The sequence below is a fragment of the Sminthopsis crassicaudata genome, chromosome 6 (genome assembly GCF_048593235.1).
Source record: "Sminthopsis crassicaudata isolate SCR6 chromosome 6, ASM4859323v1, whole genome shotgun sequence".
Taxonomy (NCBI): Eukaryota; Metazoa; Chordata; class Mammalia; order Dasyuromorphia; family Dasyuridae; genus Sminthopsis; species Sminthopsis crassicaudata.
The window spans coordinates 22,875,018-22,882,684 of record NC_133622.1 but is presented as its reverse complement, the minus strand read 5'-3'; positions in this window follow the sequence as shown (position 1 = coordinate 22,882,684).

The following is a 7,667-nucleotide window of genomic DNA, read 5'->3' as shown; positions in this document are numbered from 1 at the left end:
ATCAGAGTCTCTCAGGAAAAGCATCACTTCTGATCTGAAGGAAGCAGGAGTCATGAGAAGCAGTATTAATTGTACTCCCAAGACATCAGGGAATTTTTATGGCTAAGGACCAGAATGCAGATCAGGAGAGCAGAGATCCCACCTCATACCAGATCACAATAACTTAAAAAACTTAAACATTTTCAATTGCTCAAAATTAGTTCTAAAAACAGTCTTGTGAAAAACCCTGAAACTTGAGATCATGCTTTTTATCTCTGAATTATAAGAACAATATCTAACTTTGACATTGAGTTCAAAATCAAAAAGTAGCATAGGAAAAGGAGCAAACAATAACAACAAAAAGCACTTGACCATAAAAATATTCCACAGTGACAGAGAAGATCAAGACCAAATTTTAAAAGAAAATGAAGTCAAAACAACTGCAAGCAAATATTCAAAAGAGTGTAAACTGAATACATCAAAAATAATTTGTTAAAAAGCTAAAATTATTTTCAAAAACAAGTACATGTAGTAGAGGAAAATTGAGTAAAGAAAGGAGAGCAAAAGAAGAAAATTATGAAAAGACAAGTCAACTTGGTAAGAATAATAATAATAAAAAAGATTACTTAAGAAAATAATAAATTAAAAAAAAATAAAATTTACCAAATTGGGGAGGGGGTGAGGGGAGAACTTCAAAAATGATTGGGTCAAAGAGCAAGTTCTGAAGATAAATGATTTAGATAAAAAGAATAACAATGAGACATTGCCATTTTTATTATATTAGCTCTGCCTATCCATGAGCAATTGATATTTTTTCTGGTTGATTAGAAACTATTTCTTATTTCTGCCTTTCTCCATTTAATTGTGAGAATTTTATGCCCTAATACATAGTCAATTTTTGTGTAGGTGTCATATGTTGCTGAAGAAATGGTGTGTTCCTTTCTCCCCTAGTTAATTTTCTCCATAGAACTATCATATTTAATTTTTTTAAAGAATTCCATTAACCTCCCTAGCTTCTTTTCTTGCTTATTTTTTGGCTAGATTTGTATGATTCTGAGAAAGGAAGATTGAGGTCCCCCCTCTAATATTATTTGTTGTCTTTTTCTTCCTGTAACTAACTAGCTTAAGATTTTTCTCTAAGAATATGGAAAGCTATACTACTTGGTGCATATGTATTTAGTAATGTCTCTACTTCATTGTTTATGATACCCTTTATCAAGCTATAGTTTTCTTTCTTATCTCTTTTAATTAGATTTTTTTTGCTTTGTCTGAGAATATAATTTGCAACCTCTTTTTTTTGTTGTTTTTGCTTCAGCTAAAGCATAAAAAATTCTGTTGCAGCCTTTAAAATTACTCCATATGTATCTGCATCAAATGTGTTTCTTTTAAAGAACATATAGGATTCTGCTTTTTAATCCTCTCTATTATTCACTTTGATCATATGGGAGAGGTCATGCCATTCACATTCACTGTTATGATTACCAGCTCTGTATTTCCCTCCATATAATTTTCTCCCCTGTGTATATTTTTATTTTTTATTTTACCCTGTCCCATCTTAGTAGTTTTGTTCATAACACCCACTCTCTACTTGCTCTACTTTTTATCACTCCTCCCCCTTCTCTTATCCATTTTCCTAGTGTTTTTGTCTTCCCTTCTATTCAGCTCCTCCTTTTTCTTTCCCATTTCTCTTACTTCTTTATAGGGTAACATAAATTTCTATATCTAACTGAATAAGTTATTTCCTCTTAGTTGGATAATGTTCATTTCCCTTCCTTCTTTGCTTCTATTGTAATAGTTCTTTTTGTGCCTTTTCATGTGATGTAATTTGTCAGTTATAACTCCTCTTTCCTGTTTTCCCAGTATAATCCTTTTTCCATCCTGTATTATCTTAATCTTTGATATCATCATATCAAAGTCCATTTACAACCATTCTTCATCCACGTATGCCCCAATAACAGATACAATTCTCAAGAGCTATTTTTCCCATCTACAGATGTAAGTATTTTAACCTTTAAATGATACTTATCTTTCCTCTTGTTTACCTTTCTATTCCATTCTTGAATCTTGTTTGAAGATCAAATTTTCTGTTTAGTTCTGCTTTTTTTTTTTTAATAGAAATTTTGCCACTTATATCTTAGGTAAATAATAAATTCTAGATTGAATTTATTTTTATTGGTTATTATGAGAAGATTGATACAATAATTTATAAGTGGTTCTCTGAAATTTTGGTTGATCTTTACATTGATTATCATAATTCTTGCCAATTTCAAGGTTGTTTGTCTTTGTAGTATGACTGTTATTATAGAGTTGTTATCCTGAGTCAATTCATATCATTCTCAATCTATGTCTTCCAAATTATTTGCTTTTATAATATTGAAATTTATATATTTTTCTTGATCTACTTCACCCAACATAAGTTCATATCAGTTTTCCATGTCTCTTTTAAATTAGCTATTTCATTATTTCTTATAATACAACAGTATTTTATCACATTCATACAGAACGGACTTCCATAAATCAATGGATAAGCACTGATCTTGAAATCAGAAAGGCAAGATCGAATTTAATATCTCAGTGTAGCTATGTGATTTTAGGCAAGCCAACTTTTTCATCTGAAATATGGTAATAACAATAGTATCTACCTCCTGGTTTTTTCTGTAATGAAATGAGATAATCTATGTTAGACATTTAGTAAAATGACTAGTACTTACCTGTCCAATGAATGCTTATTTTTCCATTCTTTTTACTCTTTTTACTCTTTCTTTTTGTTTTTATCCCTTACCACTCCTTATTCATCAGTTTCTAAATAATATCTATATGTATAGTTTCCAGATTTTTGCAATTACATGAAGAACTACTATAAATATTATTGTAGATCAAGGACCTTTTCTTATTTCTTTGATATTTGACAGATATAGGCATAACAAAGTTATAGCTGGATCAAAGGGCTTGCAGAATCTAGTAATTTTTTTCACATTATTCCAAATTGCATTTCAAAAGATTTCTGCCCAATTATATATCCATTAAGAATGCATCATTGTGTTACTTTTCCCATAGTCCCTCTATTTGATTTTCTTTTTTTGTTGTTGTTAAATCATCTTTGTCAAACTTATAGGTAAATTTTTATAATTTCTTCAGTTTTAACTTTTTAAATGATTATTAGTGATTGGGAATTTTTTTTTTCACAAAGCTTTAAATAGTCTTTTTTTCACTTTGATATCTTTATGCTCATATCTTTAAACTATCAGTTGAGAAATGACTTTTATTCTTATAAATTTGAATCAATTTTTTATGGAGATCTAGAATTAAAACTTTATCAGAGAAACTTGCTACAATTACTTTCCCTGAAATTTGTTTTCCTTTTAATCTTAGCTTTATTGGATTATTGTGTGTAAAACTTTATTTTTATCCATTTAATGTTCTGTAATCTTCTCTATCACTTCTTTAATAATGAATTTGTTTTAACTCCATATATCTAAATAGGTAATTTCCCCAATATTTTCCTAATTTGTTTATGATGTGACATTTCATATTTAGGACACATAACTATGTTGAACTTATCTTGATAAGAGTCATGAGTTTTTGCATTGTTTTTTTTCATACTACTATTCAATGTCCTCAGTGATTTTTGTCAATTTATAAATTATCTCTATAGCTATGTTATTTGCTGCTGCTACTGCTAATAATTATTATAGAATAATGACATTTATTGCACAATAATCATAAAATAAGCATTCTATAATAATTGTAAAGCAAATATATTCATATAAAATTGTATTGTCATGTAAATTATTTTCCATACATATTATATTATTAATATAGCTATGATTTATATAATATTTAATGTTTGCAAAACTGTTACAAATAAGAAATCTAAGGCAGGGAAAGGTCATACTTCTATCTGAAGTACCCTTCCATTATAACATAGCTATTGAATCCATATTTGACCTGAAGTCTTCTTGACTATAGGTAAGGTGGTCTATCTTTTGAGAGACCATAAACTAGATTTGTTAAATGAATGATGCCACGCTGATTGATCTCTTATTTTAATAAATTCCAGATTGTTTTTAAGAATTGTTGCTTTGTTGTATACTTTGAGATCTATCATAGCTGGGTGGCAGATCCTTCATCCCTCTTTGTTTTCAGTATTACCCCAGATATTCTTAACCTTTTTCCCCTCTATATACATTTTGTTCTTATTTTTCTAGTTTGGTAAAATAAAAATAAATAAATATACCACTTTCTTCTTTTCATTAAAAATTCCTAATATTTTATCTATCTAAAAATAATAACAAAGGGTCCAACATTTATTTAGGGCAGTTGTGTGGGACAGTAGATAGAGTGCCAGACCTGATGTCAGTAAGACTATTCTTCCTTAATTCACATCTCTCTTCAGATTTGACCCTGGAGAAGACCTTAACTACATTTGCCTCAGTTCATTATCCATAAAATGAACAACAAAATCAAATGACATACCAGTCTCATATACTTACCAAGATATTCCCAAATGAAGTCATAAAGAGTTGCACACAACAGAAATAATTGAAAAAAAAAAAAAGAAAACATTTATTTTTTAATCTAAAGTATACTTGTTTCTTTTCATTTATGTTAGTCACTTCTTTGATTTTCAAGTTTCCATTTTGGTGTTTATTTGAGATTTTTTAGAATATTGATTGTGAGACTTAGTTGTGTTGCCAATTTAAAGCTATTATTTCTCTCTTTTCTTAATACAGTTTTTAGAGGTATACATTTTCCCCCAGGAATTGTTTTGCTTAGATCCTTAAAACTGTGGTATATTATCTCATTTAATGACATCTATAATGTAAATATTTATTTATGTATGCTTTGTTCTTTATTACATCAATTATTCAGGATTAAATTATTTAGTCTACAATTGGTTTTTAACCCTTGTTCAGCATCTTTTAAATTTCATGTTATTGTATTATGACTGATACTGGATGTTGCTGGGATTGAAATCAGTGATGAAAAGAAACTCAGGAAACTCAGTTCTAACCATATTCCATTTGATTAGCAAGGCTAGAAATTGCTAATAAGTGGGATCTGAGGCTTCAGTAACCAAGGACTGAATGTTAAGTCAATAAAACTTTCTTATAATAATCAATAAAGAGCAACTGTGACAAATTACAAAATCATGACCACCTTGTATAATTATGATCCCTGATTGGTCATCACAGAGGGTGTTAAATACAAATTGTATTAGTTTTGGAAAATCATATATATATATATATATATATATATATATATATATATATATATTTCTCTTTTCTGTTTACCTTTTTATAATTTTGTTTTGTCTTGTACTTAAAAATTAATTTTTTTTCTATTCATCTCTGCCCTTTTCATCAGAAATGCTTGAAAGTCTTCTATTTCATTGAATATCTGTTTGTTGTTGTTGTTTTTTTTTTTTTTTTCCTCAAAGAATATATTTAGTTTGGGGGACACTTTTGTTTGTTTTTTCTAGGTAGATAATTCTTGATTGTAATCTTAGCTCATTTTCCTGTTAGAATACAATATTTCTAGCTCTCAAATCCTTTCATGTAGAAAGTACTACTAAATCTTGTGTTATCCTGATTTTGGTTCCATTATATTTGAATTATTTATTTCTAACTGCTTGTGATATTTTCTTCTTGACCTGGGAACTTTGTAATTTAACTACAATATTGCTGGCAGTTTTCATATTGATATCTGTTTTAAGAAGTGACTGGTGGATTCTTTCAATTTCCCTTTTCCCCCAGTGCTAGAATATCAGGATCATTTTTCCTTTATAATCTCTGAAGAGATTAAGTCTAAGTTATCTCTCCCTCTCTCCCTTTCCCTCACTTCCCTCTCTTCCTCTCCCTCCTTCATTTCTTCACTTTCTCTTTCTTTTCTCTCTCTACCTTTCCTCTCTCTTCCTTTTTCTCTCTCTCCCCCTTTTTCTCTCTCCTTTTCTCTTTCTCTCTCCATTCCTCTCTCTCCCCCTTTTCTCTTTTTTCTCCTCTCTTTTGTTTTCATGACTTTTAAATATTCAAATAATTCTTAAATAACATTTGGAACTATGTTCCAATTTGGTTGTTTTTCCAATTAAATATTTATACTTTTTCTTTCTTTTCATTTTGTATTTTTTTCTTGATGTATTATAAAGTTTTTAGATTCTCCTTGCTCAATTCTAATTTTTAAGGAATTATTTTCTTCAGTGAGCTTTTGTACATCCTTGACCAGTTCCAGTTTTTAAGAACTTCTTCAGTGAAGTTTTTACTTCTTTTCCATTCAACAAATTCTGCTTTTTGAAGTCTTATTTTCTTCATTAGAATTTTGTGTATCTTCCATTTTTCAAGTTGTTGTTTTTTTTTGCCAATATTTTTGTGCCTCCTTTACTTAGATGTTGATTTTTTCATGATTTTCTTGCCTCATTCTTTTTCCCCAATTTTCTTCTCCCTATCTTGATTTTAAAAAATCCTTTTTGAGTTCTTCATGACCTGATCTCAATTCATATTTTCCTTTTAAGCTTTGTATGCAGTAGTTTTGACTTTATCTTTTTTCTGAGTTTGTATTTTCATCTTCCCTGTCACCATATTGTCTATAGTCAGGATCTTTTTTTGCTGTTTGATCATTTTCCCACCCTATTTCTCAATTTTTAAACTTTGCTAAAGTGGAGCTTTGCTTCTGAAATGGAGTATCCCAAGCTTTAGGTTTGTGCAGCTGTTTTGAGAAGTAATTCTGAAGAAGTGTAATTTTTTTCAGTTTTTCCAAGATTGGTATGATCTAGGGAGATATGTATTTACTACTCTCTTGGCTTGTGTTCTTGTCTGAGTGACCACAAGCACATTTTTCATCCTGAAATTGTGACAGGATTCTAGATTTCCTGAGGCCATAACCTCTTTTATTCCTATTGTTTCTCCTTACTTTGAGATGGCAATCTAGGCTTATAGCCCAGATCCAAGCAATATAGGGAATGCAAGTGTTCTGCCTCCAGTACCAACAAAGAGACCATTGTAATCTCCTTTTGACAAGTTTTCTGATACCTTTACTGTCTATTAGCTATTGGTTGAAAAGTCCAGGGTCTTTGCTACTGCCATCATTGATCCAACATCTTCCAATACCTGCTGTTGGTTTGCTGGGCAATTGCCTGTGTTACATTTTTACCAGGATGCAACAGATCTTTCTTGTAGAAATTCTAAGTTGTCTTAAGTTGTAAAATTATTTTACTTTCTCCTTTTGTGAGTTTTATACTTCACATTTTGTTTTGAGGTAAAAATCAAAGTTGTTTGTAAGACTTTGTGAGAGATTTTAAAGGGCTGAAACTCTTGAGTTAATGCACTGGGGTAAGTCAATCAAGCACTTGAGGATAATTACCAATTGGATAATGCTCTATAAGAATTTGCTTAGAAAATGGCCCTTCCCACTATCCTGTACTGGCCTAATAGTTTGGTGTACACAGAGAATTGTGGGAGGGACTAAGGAGCAGAGTGAGACTAGCCAGAGTCACTTCTGGGCGGGAGACAAAGAGGTGAAGTCACAGAGATCCTGCATCTATCCCCTTGATTTCTACAGCTAAAAACCAAGAATAAAGACTTTTGCTTATCCTGACTCTGGCTGATTCTAAGGTATCCAGGGCGCTAATGCGGCCATCACAAGAGATCTTGGGAAAGTCCCTGGCTTTTCTCCAAGTGCCAGTATTTTCAAGG